Source organism: Cryptotermes secundus, unplaced genomic scaffold, assembly GCF_002891405.2.
Source record: "Cryptotermes secundus unplaced genomic scaffold, Csec_1.0 scaffold299, whole genome shotgun sequence".
In the NCBI taxonomy this organism is placed as follows: domain Eukaryota; kingdom Metazoa; phylum Arthropoda; class Insecta; order Blattodea; family Kalotermitidae; genus Cryptotermes; species Cryptotermes secundus.
Window position 1 is genome coordinate 209,043 of NW_019739215.1, and position 15,536 is coordinate 224,578.

General features: G+C 43.7%; 1 protein-coding gene across 1 annotated transcript in view; it reads left to right on the top strand.

The window, feature by feature from the left end:
• Positions 1-4,595: 4,595 nt before the first annotated feature.
• Positions 4,596-15,536, top strand: part of LOC111871698 (putative uncharacterized protein DDB_G0290521) — a 270,586-nt gene continuing 259,645 nt past the window's right edge. Inside the window, exon 1 of the mRNA XM_033754361.1 lies at positions 4,596-4,615. The gene's annotated coding sequence lies outside the window, so the exon portion shown is untranslated. The remainder of the gene's footprint in view (positions 4,616-15,536) is intronic.

The following is a 15,536-nucleotide window of genomic DNA, read 5'->3' on the forward strand; positions in this document are numbered from 1 at the left end:
CACGACAACAGGGAAATTGGAATAAACACGGGGAACTCTTTAGTTCGGGTGCCTGGTTCTTCTGAAGATGGATTGCTATCGACAGTTTGGAGAGAAATAAATCGTTTAATATTCTCATGATCCTATAAATAAAATCAGTAGGTGAAAATTTGCTTTCTGATACCCATAAATTTATTTATTCTCTTTGGAGTAGAGCAAAATTGCTAGATGAGTGGAAGGGACCAATTTATATAAGTGGAAACAAACCTGATCGTCGTGATTGTAGATAATATTGTCACATGTATCAGTGACTAAAGACGGGGTTCAGGCTGGTAATTGGATTTGTTAATGACCAAATTTCTCGATTTCTCTGATATTAACTTGTTGCAAATAAAGCATGAAAAACAAAAACAAATAAACTCTGTGGCTTTAGTCCGCAAGCGAACTACACCGACCGTGCAACCGGCGCTTGTCGGCGAAGTTAGTGCCAACTTTAGCGGATAGGTGGTGTTGTGTGGTCAGCGCAACGAATCCACACGGCCGTTAATTTCGTTTTTCTAGACCAGGGATGCTACTTTTCCATTCAAGTAGCTTCTCAGTTATCCTCACGAGGCTGAGTGAACCACATTCCAGACCCACTACTTCTCAGAAATTCTGGTAGCCCCGGGAATCGAACCCGGACCTCTGGATCTGTAGCCAGGAACTCTGACCACTGGACCACAAAAGCATAATAGGACAAAAATGCGATAGCATTATTCTGGCGCACCCTTAAGATAATGATACTGATTTGAAAATTTGCAAATAATATTAATTTCTATAGCTATTCGATATCCAGTGGGTTGCTTCTGAAAAAGTTAAAAACGTTCACTTTTCGATTCCTTTCTTTCTTTCTTCAGTGGTGCATTAAAGAATTCGCTACTCGTTCGTCGATGGACAGGTTTTTATTCCTTCCCGTTTGTGACAGGAATATTTCTTCTCAGACAACTTCCAGGAAGCACAGTTAGCAACAAAAGTGTATGAGCTGAAATCGAATCAGCGTATATGAATACACTGTCATCAGATAAATTCTGGTTCCCCTTTCATTTTCAACATTGGTTAATTTCCGTTTACTAGACTAATTTTGAGCTTTTTTTTTTTTACTGTAAATCTATATTGTTGAGACAAGAGAAATTTTTGCCGATTAAGGCAGGTTTCCTTCTATCCAGATTCGGTTTATTGCTGTATAGTGAGCCCATAATATCTAATGTAAACAACTCTGTCCACAAATATGCCAAAGAAGTAGCCATATCTAAATTTACGACAGGTCTCACTGCTAAAGTTGGCACGAACTTCGCCGATAAGCGGCGGTCGCTCTGTCGGTATAGTTCGCTTGCGGACTACAGGCCACGGATTTTTTATAGCCTCTTGAACTGGATATTTTAATGCTGGCCGCGACCAGGCTGTGCTAAGGCTCATAGTCTTCTTTCTCGGTATATCGAGGCAAATGGTGGGTTAGTATGTTCAAATAATCCAGGATACTTCGTTCCTATACATAATTTAAAATCATCGTACTATATCTCACTGAAATGAATACGTCGCTAGAAAATGATAAATATTACTAAAGTATTAGAATAAAGAGTAAACAATAACCACTTAGCATACACCAAACAAATTTCTGGAAAGTACTTCCTTATCTCTAGTGTATTTCAGTAGATGAACTGTGTACTTGAGCTTCAAAGTAATTTGCTAATGCTGTGTATAGCTACTTACTTGAACCATTCTTTCTTTTATTAAGGCCCACCTAACTTCCTCAATTATTGCTGTCCAAATCCGGTTTACTTATAGGATTCATTCCTATAAAGGCTTGTCTGGGCAGGTTTACGTTAGCTGTGTTGAATGTTACCGTAATAGGATATGACTGGTTGGTTATTGCATCGTTTTGCTAATTAAAATGCTGTTCGTTTCTCCAATCTACCCACTTCTTTCTCCAGGCAAGAATAAAGGGCAGCGTTAAGATGAAGAATATTTCAACTTTCTCTCCTCTCCCTCCCACTGTGGAGCACAGGGCTGATTTCTCAGTTTCATGATCATTTTACAGACGGTAGAACTTCTTGGTCGGATGATCAGCTCGTCACAAGGCCTCTACCTAAACACAGGACAACACACAGAATAAACGCATACACACACACCAAACAGCCATGCATTGTGTGGGATTCAAACTCACGATCCCAGCTTCCGAGCGAGCGAAGACAGTACATGCCTTAGACCGCGCGGCTACCGTGACTGGCAATAGTTATATAGAGCTTAAATAAATATTTATCGCAAACTCCGAACTCAGCAATAACTTTATACAAATAGGCCCAGAGCCCCATGCCTTCTATTCCGAAATAGCTACAATAGTAAGAGAAAATGTTATTATTTCCTTAAAAAACTTCTGTTAGTAAAGAAAATTTTGTTAAATAAGGGACCAAAGTCCCTCCCCCCCGCCGAAAGTATTCCTACTTCGACGTAGCAATGGGTCTTAGGCGGTCATATGTTCCTGAGAGCTATGCCGGCGGTAGCGTAGCTTCTGGTAGGGCCTCCCATGCCGGACAGGTCAAAGGTGATGCTTGAGATAAAAAGGTATAACCTGTTCCTTCAGCTTAGGATTGGGCGTGGGGTTAACAACCACACCCCATAAAAAGCTTTTAACGATTGCAGTTGGGTGGAAACACCCAAGTGGAGACGAAAGTCAGGACCGGGACCAGTGCCGAGCAATCGTAAAAGAGGCCAAAGTTCATCATGGAATGTAGCGCCGGGAAAAAAAATCAAGGTCAGTGTCAATATCGCGTCTGATTCGTGGATCGATGTAATGCAAATTTGCATTAACTGATTTTGTAAGACATGGCCGCATTCTTACGCAACCTGTCACCCTGAAGGAGGGCGTGGATTGTGTTCGAGAACAAGAGGCTGAAGGGAATATTGGGATGTAAAACATAAGTAACAGCAGGCCGTAGAGAACAGCATAATGTGGAGCTCTTATATAGTGCAGTCTTCGCTGCATATAGGCTGGGCACGTAACACGCATGGAAGAGATGAGAATCCTATACTAAATTTCAGGAAACCTGAAGGGACTAGACGATTTAGGACACGCAGAAATATACGGGATAAAAATATTAAAATATATATTATAGAAAAGATATGTGATAATATCGACTGGATTCATCTGGCTCAAGATAGGAGTCAGTGGTGAGCTCTTATAAACACAGTAATAACTCATGTTCCATAAAAGCCGAGTAGTTTCGTGACCAGTTGAGCGACTATTAGATTATCAAGAGGGATTCTGCTCCATGAAGTTAGTTCCTCCTTGGCAAGGAAACAAATATTGAGGTGATAAATTACAATCTTGTACCATTCATGTCTACCAAGTAAAAAATCGATATAAAGAATGACTTGTGATTTACATGAGGGAAAGTTTACAGTAGCCCAGAGAAAGGAGGCTGGGAGCAGAGCCTGTGAGATACATGGTCATCTTAAAAAGTCACACGGTTCGTTAACCACTTTACGAAGCTGTTTGGCGGCGTCATTTCCATACCGTCTCATCCATGTCTCTCGGCTACTTCTCGCTTCTTGCGCCGGCCTGGGAACGGTCCAGCTGGCAAAGAACGAAACAAGATAAAAGATACCTCTCTAATCTACTTGCTACTCAGTAAGAGGCGGTTATTATGTGAGACCAGTCACTGTCATTAAAGTGTGGACAGGTCAAACAGTCCTTTCTTTCTGCCTGCCCTGCTTCTGTGCATTCAACTTAATTAAGGCGAAGGGTGAAATTACCTCCCACTCTCCCAGCATCAACCACCGCGGATTTATCGCAAGGAAGTCTGCTCTCTGACAGTGAAATAGTAATTCCTAGAACACCTTTTTGTTTGTCTTCCGAGAAGTTCTGAGTAAGGTGTTCGTTGGCCGCGCCATAGCTCAAGTGGTTAGTCGCTGGCTTCCCACCGCGACAGCCCGGGTTCGATCCCTGGTCTGGTCAAGTGGGATTTGTGATGGACAAAGTAGCGCTGGGGCAGGTTTTCTCAGAGTACTTCGGTTTCCCCAACCAATCTTCATTCCACCAAATTCTCCATCATCATAATCACCCGGGGCAGGCTACAATAGGCCAATCAGTGGCCGCCGTGCCGAGTGGACCCAGTTGGACTCCACCCCTCACTAAGCGAAATTAAAAAAAAAAAAATAATAATAAAAAAAGTTAGTTGTGTAAATTTCTGGGATTATTTCGAAGATCTTCAGCTATGAGTTTAGAACCATTATGCTTTTACATTGTTATAGTGCTGCAATTGCTGCGGCCACTGAAAACATAGAGTTAATAATTTGGGATTCGTAGGACAGTAGTTCATTCATGTTTGTTGGAACCGTTCGCCTGACTTACTTTCTCCGGGACGCCGCCGGGTTTAAAATCATACACTTTTCCACTGCACTCTTCCGCGTTGGACTTGCAACTTTGTTCTTCTTTCGCTGCAGATTCCTCGGCGTAAATCCTTAGAGACGGGTTCAATGAAACGAACTGTAAAAAGAGTACAGAAGGAGACCGGTCTGCTGAAGCATCAAAGGCAGTTTACTTAGTCTTCCATCAGCAACAATGGATTATGCGAAAAAGGATGCTGACGTTAAAAAAGTAAGTAAAATAGATTTATGTGTGTTTATATGTAGCTTGAAAATATACCGGCTGCATTTGGACCAATATTCTTTATGGTAATACAGGTGTCCGATATTTGTAACACTTATTGTAAAGCACTGAAGTGACTTAATTTTGCATAATAAAGTTTAGATTAAGAAACGTCAAAATTCTAAAATTTTAGTAAGGTTACCTGTAGGGCTATGAATTACAGTATTTTTCTCCTCTATAAATTTATATGACATCTCGGACTTCAAGCCCTTGGCTGTGGCCTTAAGTGGGTAATGTTTGAGCCCCTCGCCCTAACGATAATACCCATGGTTTTAAACCACAGAGACGTCTTTATTTTGTCATCATTGCACACATCTCTCATATAACTAAAGGCCACTTCGAGGAATTGTAAATGTACATAGGTCTAAAGGGGCACACAATTTAAATCTTCGCGTTTCTCAAGTGCTGCATGCTCGTGGCCATTTTTACCTTAGAATTAGATGGAGGTGAGTGGTTAGCTTCACGCTGCAGCCGCTCTAATTCTCTGGGACGCAATTGGTGTCTCAGTGTGTAGAAGTAGAAGGGCGGGTGGGCAACAGGACGGTTCTGGAAGTGACGCCAAAGAATATATTGTTTGTGCTGGGAATCTCAATATTTCGTCAGTAATCGGCCAATTAACTGAGCTACAACAGATCACACCCGCAGGCGGTTGCTTTCCTTATCATCACCATCACAATATATCTATGTACTAACTGAAACTTCGGGGAAGAATGACGCTTAGATACACTCAGTTTATACCTTGCTAATTAGTTATCCTCAGGATAGCCGTCTTTGCCGTCTTAGTAGCGCTGGAAGGCAAGTAAACAGACATTGGGACTACACTGAATAATCGGCTATGACATATTTTCATAAAATCGAGATAACGTAGTCGGTATAGCGACTGGCTACGTGCTGGACGACCGAGAGGTCGGAGTTGTAGTCCCAGTAAGAATTCCCTCTTCGTTCAGACCGGCTCTGGGATCCACCCAACTTCCTATCCAATGGGTACCGGAGGTTCTTTCTCCGGGGTAAAGCGGCCATGGCGTGAAACCGACTACTCACCTCCAGCTAGTGCTGAGGTCAAGAAAATATAGATCTATACGCCCACTCCCCCATACGCCTTCATGCCGTAGTGATTAATTAGTCATGCACAAGGACACCTTAACCTTTTACCTTTGGCTATAAACATCAGCTCAAGCGCTCTGTAATATAACGTAACAGAGTACTTGAAAATACTAATAGGAAAATTACATTCTAATGCAGGCTATATTATATGTTTCGTTTTGATTCAATGTAAGCGGCGATCTGCTTCATTTAACCGCTTTTCAGATATCTGGTTCCGAGATTTCTTCTGATTCCTGCACACGTAACGAGTTGCTTGTGGCATTACAGGCAGATCGGAAAGATGTGAGCCCTATGAACTGCTGTTGATATTAGTAGAACTGTCGCTGTTATTAGGTAAAGCTATGATTCGCTACTAATCGCCGATTATTCCCTTGACTTGAATAAACAGTTGAGCCATATATTACTCTGTTCTCTTGATCGCCTCTGTGGTCTAGTGGTCAGAGTTCCTGGCTACAGATTCAGAGCTCCGGGTTCGATTCCCCGTCGCTACCAGATTTTCTGAGAAGTAGTGGGTCTGGAACGGGGTCCACTCAGCCTCGTGGTGATAATTGAGGAGCTATATCAATGAAATAGCAGCTCTGGTCTAGAACACCGAAATTAACGACCGTGGGGATTCGTTGCGCTGACCACGCGACACCCCCATCCGCTAAAATTGGCAGTAAAATTCGCCGACGAGCGACGGTCGCTCGGTCGGTATAGTTCGCTTGCAGACTAAAATCACGGAGCTCTTTTTTGTATTACTCTGCTATCTTAATATTCCAGACTCTGAATATCTAATATTCTCTTTAAATGCCGCCTGAACTTAATGTACAAGTGTTTATGTCGTGTATATATTTTCATGGACCCGGGATAGCGTAGTCGGAATAGCGACTGGCTACGTGCTGAACGACCGAGGGGTCGGAGTTCGAGTCCCGGTATGGTCAAGAATTTCTTCACGTCGTCCAGACCGGCTCCGGGGTCCATCCAGCCTCCTATCCAATGGGTATGGGGGCCTCTTTCCCCGGGGAGTAAAGCGGCCCGGGCGTGAAGGTCACCACTCACTTCCAGCTAGAGCCGAGGTCAAGAAAATGTGGAGCTATACCTCAACTTCCCATACACCTCCATGGCGTAGTGCTTAATTAATTAAGCACAGGGACAACTTTACCATTACCTTTCTTTTTATTGGCGCTACAGCCCTCATTTGGGCCTAGGCCTACTTCCATGAAACTCTCCGTTTCACTTCGGTTTACTAGATCTTACACATACGGTACGACCCTTGGGCGGGTGATCAGCTCGTCGTAAGGCCTCTACCTGTAGACAAACACAGAGAAACGCACTCAAACATCCATGCCCTGAGTGGGATTCGAAACCACAATCCCAACTTCGGAGCGAGCGAAGACAGTGCATGCACCTTTACCTTTACATTTACCTTTACATAATTATGTATTACACAGGACAAATTTTAACTTTAGGAACTGGGCTATATCTTCGTTGCATAACTGGAGTGAAAATTAAAACACTTGTTACTTCGTCACCAGAATGCGCAACAGCAACGTAATGTAAGATCTAAAATCCTGTGACGATGGTACATTAATACAAATGTTATGTTTCTGGGCATTATATACCGCCCTGTTTATATAAAACAGTACGACGGATAATGTCCAGAAACATGATATTAGCACCATAATGTAAGGTAACAAATCCCTTAAGATGTAGCATGTTCCTTCCCTAGAAACGGTATTAGAAATCTAATTATATTCAACAGAAAATAAACAGCAGATTGAATTCATTTCACTTCGTTTACATTAGAACCTTCTATTCTCTATCTCTTATCTAATCTAAAGTTTAAAATAAGGCGTAAGAAACAATATTATTATTATTATTATTATTATTATTATTATTATTATTAAAGTAAGTAAAAAGTAAAGCTATCTCAGTACCAGGCCGTGAAGGCCCATAGGGTTGTGAGACGTTGAGGGTCCCACATTATCTAGACAATCGGCTCAAAGATGGCGGTGAGGTTGTCAGCCTTACGCGCCGACCGCTCTTTACCTCCTAGGAAGATTCCTGGTACTCATTTCTGTTAGAGGCTGATTAAACCCCAGGGCCTAGTGCGGCTGGAAGGATTAGGTCAACTGAAAAAAAATCCGATGACCTCCTCGGGACTTGAACCCGCGACCTTCCGGCTTGTAGCATAGCCCCTCAACCACTGCGCTACCGCGTTATTATCAGTATTATTTGCCTTTTGTTGGGCTCTGCTCGCTTTTTCACTTTATAGATCCTATACACATTCGGTAGACCTCCTTGGACGGGGGATCAGCCCGTCGCAAGGCCTCTACCTACACACAGGACAACACAAACACAGACTAAACGTATACACAGATATCCATGCCTTAAGTGGAATTCGAACTTATGACCCCAGTGTTCGAGCGAGGAAAGACAGTTCATGCCTTAGACCGCGAGGCCACTGTGATCGGCCAACAATTTTATAGACGTGTATTATTTAATATGAGTGTGGTTTCCTTACCCTGAGTGAAGATCATGAAATGAGGTGTCCGAGAACAGCGTTGAGGAGAATATTTGGGACCTGAGAGAGAGGAAGTAACAGGAAGACAGAGAAAGTGGCATAATTAGAACTATAATAATGCGCAGGAATTCTTCTCCTCAGATAATATCTTTTTTTTCCTTGGCACTACAGCCCCAGTGGGCCTAGGCCTACCTCCATGAATTTCTCCGTTCACTTCGGTTTTTCTAGATCTTACACAGTCGGTAGGACTCCTTGGGCGGGTGATCAGCTCGTCGCAAGGCCTCTACCTGTACACAGACACAGAAAAACGCACACACACAAACTAAACATCCATGCCCTGAGTGGGATTCGAACCCACGATCCCGGTTTCCAAGCGAGCGAAGACAGTACATGCCACAGATAATATATTTTTTTTCTTGGCACTACAGCCCCAGTGGGCCTAGGCCTACCTCCATGAACTTCTCCGTTCACTTCGGTTTCTCTAAATCTTGCACATTCGGTAGGACTCCTTGGGCGAGTGATCAGCTCGTCGCAAGGCCCCTACCTGTACACAAACACAGAAAAACGCACACAAACATCCATGCTCTGAGTGGGATTCGAACCCACGATCCCGGTTTCCAAGCGAGCGAAGACAGTACATGCCACACATAATATTAAGGCGGCCAAATTAAGGGGAGTGGGAGGAGTGAAACGTATAGCAAGCATGGAAGTTGTGAGAAATTCCTACAAAAGTTTATTCTGAAACATGAGCGGAGGGACTATTTGGTAGAACTAAGTGAGAGGATAATATTAAAATAAATCGTAAAGAAATAGGCTGTGAACGTATAAACTGCATTCATCTAATTCAGATGACGGCCGCGCCATAGTTCAAGCGGTTAGTCTCTGGCTTCCCACCGCGGCGGTCCGGCTTCGATGCCGGGTCTGGTCAAGTGGATTTGTGGCAAACAAAGTGGCGCTGGGGCAGATTTTCTCCGAGTACTTCGATTTTCCCTGCCAATCTTCATTCCACCAATTGCTCCACAATCACCCTCACCTATCATCTGGGGCTGTTACAATAGGCCAAAGTGGCCGCAGTACAAGGGACTTAGTCCCACCCCACTAGCAATAAAAAGAACTCAGATGAAGGCCATTTTGTGGTTTCCTATGAACAAGATAATGAATCTTCGGGTTCCATAAAATCATTTGTTATTTTAAGATTTCATGGCGACTGTATGCTATGAAGTGTAGACGGGCGGTGAGCCGTTTCGGAGACTGCCGCAGTCTCGCATACCTGTGAATGATACGGCGAGTGAGGCCGCCATGGTGTTTTCTTGATCAAGTTAATAATTATGAACCTTTCAAGAACGATTCTGCACCATAGGTCATAATTCATTCACTAATAAATCAATCTGCATGTCTATGAAAAACTAGATCATTCTTTATTTATTTTAACTCAGTTTACCGATTAATCGGTTAAATATAAAAGTTCAGTGTATTACAAGTTACATGGTTGGCAGCCGCAGCGTGTGGCATCACTGTCATTAGTGAACGTGATAGCAGGCGACTGCAGAGCACTCTCTTGGCGCATCTGTCTTCGAGCGGGTATCGAACCCGGACGGGAGGTCGGTGCCCCATTGAACCAAATGCTCTCTACGAAAGCGTTAGTCCGCCCTCAGTGTAATCCTATCCAAATCAGAAAAGATGTGCTAAGTTTTTACTGCCTAAAGTTCCCATGCCTGTCTATGACTCTAAGGCTTTTTGTTGGGCCTTGGCCTTTCTTCAGTTTCTTAATCCTACACAAGCACAGCTGGTAGGACTCCTTGGACGGGGGATCAGCCCGTCGCAAGGCCTCTACCTATACATTTTTCCCCTCCCTTGGCGCTACAGCCCCAGTGGGCCTAGGCCTACCTCCATGAACTTCTGCGTTCACTTAGGTTTTTCTAGATCTTACACAGTCTGTAGGACTCCTTGGGTGGGTGATCAGCTCGTCGCAAGGTACAAAAACACAGAAAAACGCACGCATACAAATTAAACAACCATGCCCTGAGTGGGATTCGAACCCACGATCCCGGTTTCCAAGCGAGCGAAGACAGTACATGCCTTAGACCGCTCGGCTACCGTGACCGGCCTACCTATACATAGAGCAACGCAAACACAGAATAGACGCACACAGACATGCATGCCTCGAGTGGGATTCGAAACCACTACCCCAGTGTTCGAAAGGGCGAAGACTCTTCATGACTTAGACCGCACAGCCACTTTGATTGGCTAGTCCAATGTTATTCAAATTTTCAGCTAATTATTTCTTATTTCATCAAGTGTTATTTCCGCTTTGATCGGAAAGTGAAATCCTGCCATCCTACTACTTGTATGTCAAGAAATTTGTTATTAGAATAAATCTTTTTGTCTTCCTTTACGTCAAAACCGTTGTTTCTGTTCAAGAAATGGGCCAATACCTTTGCTGCTTATGATGCGACTAATGCCATGGAGCAGGGTACTTTCATAGCTGCTAGTCGCGAAGGTAAAAGTAGTCGAGAAATTCTCTGCTCGCACGGAACCCGAAGGTTCATCTTGTGGTTATAACAACCCGCTACTGACCCCTAACCTAAGCCTGATAAATGCAACGTAAACTCTCCCAGCGATTAAATGTAATGTCAGTTTTAATATTATGTTTCCATCTACGTTTAGGTCCTGGAAGTCGTACATTTCCTTTAGGATTCTATTGATTCTGTAACATTTCTTAGTAACGGGAGCACAGGAGGTGTTTGTGTTAATGCCGTATTGCGTGCTCGTAAGCCCGGTGTCACGCCGCGTAATATTCAGGCACTTTTTGCCAGTTTATACCCATACTTTGTAAAACACCCCTCCAGTCCGGGACAAAAATTTGGCTTGCCATTTCCCCAGGTTATGCATATTGGCTGCATTGTTTTGTAGAGGAGCAGAAATCGACAAAAATAAATTTCAAAATACGCATCTTGCTCATTTCTTTTTTCTGGAAGCCCGATATTGAGATGCCGTCGGATTTTATGAAAGGGAAGTGTGCAAATGCGGATCACAGTGACCGCGCGTTCTAAGGCACGAACTGTCTTCGCCCGCTCAACGCTGGGGTCGTTGGTTCGAATCCCGGGTGAGACATGGATGTCTGCTTCCGTTTATTCTGTGTCTATGCTGTCCTGTGTGCAGGTAGTAGCCTTGCGATGGGCTGATCCCCCGTCCAAGGAGTACTACCACTGTGTAAAAATATTAAGAAACTGAAAAAGCGGCCAAGGTTCAACCAAGGACTGTAGAGCCATAGATGGATAGAGAAGTGTGCAAGTACACAGATATATATAAGGACCTAGACCACACATTTAAATGAGGCAGATTCCGGAGGACAAACAGGAAGTGGATGGATGGGTGACTGTTCGGTGAATATATTAATAAGATACATTTTATTATTATTGATGCACTCTTCTTCATTCAGGTTTATCGTGGCCTTAAATCCTGCTCCTCCCTTCTGGATAATGCTAGTCTTCGTGTTCCTACTTGCCATGTTCGAGACTTCTCTACCTTTAGCGTTCGTCCCCAAAAAGACACTGTCCCTCTTCTCGGTGCGCCCTTGCTACCAACGCGGTGGGTGAAGATCTCGACATATTTGCACACGGAGCGGTTTCTCTGAATCATATTTTACAAGCATGTACCAAATTTTTTACGGTGTTACTGGATTAGTGTTCTCATTAACTACAAATGTGTATACCTCGGCTAACTTTAATTTTCTTATGTAATTGGTATTAATTTATTAGACTTGGTATTAATTTTATGCTACCACTCCCAGTTGTCTTATCTTAGTATCTAGTTGCTAATAGTATTAGCAACATTCATAATAATTCAGAAATATATGTATATATTTAAGTCTTCTTTAGATTTATGCTCACAGATTTATTTCTGTCACATTTGTATTGTGTTTAATTATTTTTCTGTATCTTTATAGACTCGTGCTAACTTTGTAATTGGCCACTGTGCTGTTAAGTTATAGCACGTAAATAAACATGAATTGAATGAATTGAATTAAATTGAATTAACAACGCTCTCAACATCGATAGTATATAGCGTGGAAGGCAGAATGAGTAATGAACGTTGAGCAGTTGGCGAAATAAGAATTTGCAGAGCAAGCCGATGAACTCTGAGAAAACCCACCCCACTATCATTTTCTCAATCACAAATTCGGCATGATCTGACCTGGAATCAAATCTAGCCGCTTCATTGGGAAGCCAGTCACTAACCGTCCGAGCTGTGGCACGGCAGTAATGATGTTTTTATTGTTATTATTATTCTTGTGGGGTGAGACTGACTCCACTTGGTACTGTGGCCACAACTGGCCTATTGTACCAGCCACAGATGATAGATGATAGTGATTGTGGAGCAATGGGTGGAATGAGAATTGGCAGGAGAAACTGAAGTACTCTGAGAAAACCTGTCCCATCGCCGCTTTGTCCACCACAAATCCCACTTGACCAGACCCCGGGATCGGACCGGGGACACCACTGTGGGAAGGTAGTGACTAAGCGCTTGAGCTACGGCGCGGCTTTTAATGATGTTAAATCAGATATAGAGATAATGTAGGGTCAGATTTGAGTGGTAGCAATTGTGTCTTATTTCAAGGTACTCTGTAGACATTTTTCTGCAGAAACTGGCGAGAATCACAGAAAATGACAGTTATGAAAAAAGGCTGTCTGGCCTTTGTTCGAACCGCAGACCTCTGTAATACGTGTAATTCGCATTATCGCAGAGTTTTGTCCACTTCTGACATGAGATCACTCTAGCAACATTGCTTCTTCATCAACCAGGTTTTTCTTAAAATAAACTCTAAGGTTTAACTAATTAAGCACTACGCCATGAATGTGTCTAGTGGAGTGGATGTACGGAATAGATCCAGGTTTTCTTGACTTCAGCGCTAGTCGGAGGTGAATGATCAGCTTGAAGCCCCGGCCGCTTTACCTCCAAGGAAAGAGCCCCCGATACCAATTGGATAGGAGGCTGGATGGGCGGTACCGCCAGCCTGGACGACGTCTAGAATAGAAAAATAGACTCGAACTCCGACCCCTCGGTCGTCCAGCCCTTAGCCCGTCATTATACTGACTATGTTATCCCGGCTTCCCTTAAAATGACTGAAAATACTGAAAAAATAAATTATTTATTATTACTGTCGTATGAATCAATATTCCACTCTGACCAAAGAGAAGACATCTAAAATGTCTGCAAGCTGTGAGACTGTCTGTTTAACATGACAATGCTACGAGTACACCTTCTCGGTGACGAGTGTTCCGTATATTTGCTATGACAATCTTATCGACCAATGTTCTTTTATACGTACATACAACCGTGGCACCGCGTGGTGATCACTTGATGCACGTAGTAAGTGGAAAAACAACTTTCACAAATTTGGCCTTTTGAATCAATCCCATGTCCTTACAGAAACAACAGTATGACGTCATTGTGTAGCTTAGAGGGAACCACACGAAGGTATGACGTTTGGTTCATGTTACGAACCGTCAGTGTCTTTAATGAATTGGTTTTAATAATTTTTACGCCGTAGTTTTGATTTCACTGGAGATTCGGCGTTGCTCCTGAACTGCAAATTGTAGAGAAGTTAGAACTGGCGTGAAGAAACGTCAGGCTTACTACTGAAGTTTGTATGACTTAAGTTCTGTGTTGCATTTTTGGAAAGAAAATTCATAGCATGTTAAGAGTATCATTACACCTTGAATAAACTGCATTAATATTAAATTACTTTGCAGCGTCTGAATTCAAAATGAAGCTGTCCGACATGTATTTTACAGCATTTCTTTATTTCCATACAGTAATGACGGCAATTCCGCTCACATAATTCCTCTAGGACAATTAGCGAACGGAACAGCTGTAAATTCCTGGTACTCATTTATGTTAGAGGCTGAGTCGACCCCAGGGCCAAAGTGCGGTTGGAAGGGTTAGGTCAACTGAACAAAAATCCACCTCATCGGTACTCGAGTCCGCGACCTTCCGGCTTGTATCATAGTGTCTTAACCAACTACTCCCCGGGAGGGGGGGGGGAAGGGCTGCAGGCGCTTAAGGCTGACAACCTTACCGCCGTCTCTGTGCAGATTGTGTAGAAAAAATTTTGGAGCCTCGACGTCTCACAACCCTATGGACCTTCATGGCCTGGTAGCGTTTTCACCACTGTAGATACAACAGGAAGGCGAAAGCACCGGGTGGAAGGCATAGTAGTAATGCGCGAAACTCATAGTGGTGAGGTGTTCTTTTCGAACGTCGGCCGGAACATTGGATATCCTGACTGAGGTTTTCATGACTTTTCTCAGTCCCTCTAAGCAAATGCCAGGATAGTGCCTCGATTAGGCCATAACCGTTTCCTTCCAGATCCTTTCCAGTTCATCAATCATCTTACTGTTCGTCCCTATATAAGCTAGTGTAGATAGTGGCGTCGCAAGATAAACCGCAAAAAAGAAAAGTCATGTGAACACTGACAGGAATGGATGTCACTCCGCATGGGAAGTAACTAATTCTGTGGGGCTGAGTCTTCCTTGAGAAGCCACCAGTCGATCAGCTACTCAAGAATTTTCCAACAATTTTATGGAACTGTAAGGTTCGCTCATATACCGAGTCTTGGTGGCGAGGATGCAGGTATTCTGAAGCTGAATGCGGTGTCCCAAATCGATGCTGTGTTCAACCACAGCTGACTTCTCCGGATGTTCGAGACGGATGCGCCGCTGATGCTCCTTCAACCTCGTGTCCACGGAACGGCCAGTCTGCCCAATATAGACCTTGCCGCACTCGCATGGGATACTGTATACACACATTGTCCTTAGTCCCAGGCTATCTTTGACCGGCCGGAGGATACTAGATAATTTCTTTGGAGGCAGGCCCACTGATTTCATGTTGTGCCGGGAGAGCACTCTGCTGATTCGGTTGAATATAGTCCCGACAGAGGGCAGGAAGGCGACTGAGTCCGGCTTATAGTCGGGCCGACTGATGTTCGGACGACGGTTGAGAACTCTGTGGATCTGCCTGAAAACGCCCCCCCCCAGGAGCACCAACTCCGCATGCAGGCTGTCTTGATCGCACGGAGCTCTTGCCCGGTGCACCAATGCGGAAAGTACAGCTTGCCTCTTGGAAGGGTGGTGGTGGGACGCAGCGTTGAGATAGAAGTTTGTATGGGTGGATTTGCGGTACACTCTATGGCCCAGAGAACCGTCGGGTCTCCTGTAAATATCTACACAATTCTGTCATCATCAGACCTTAAATGAA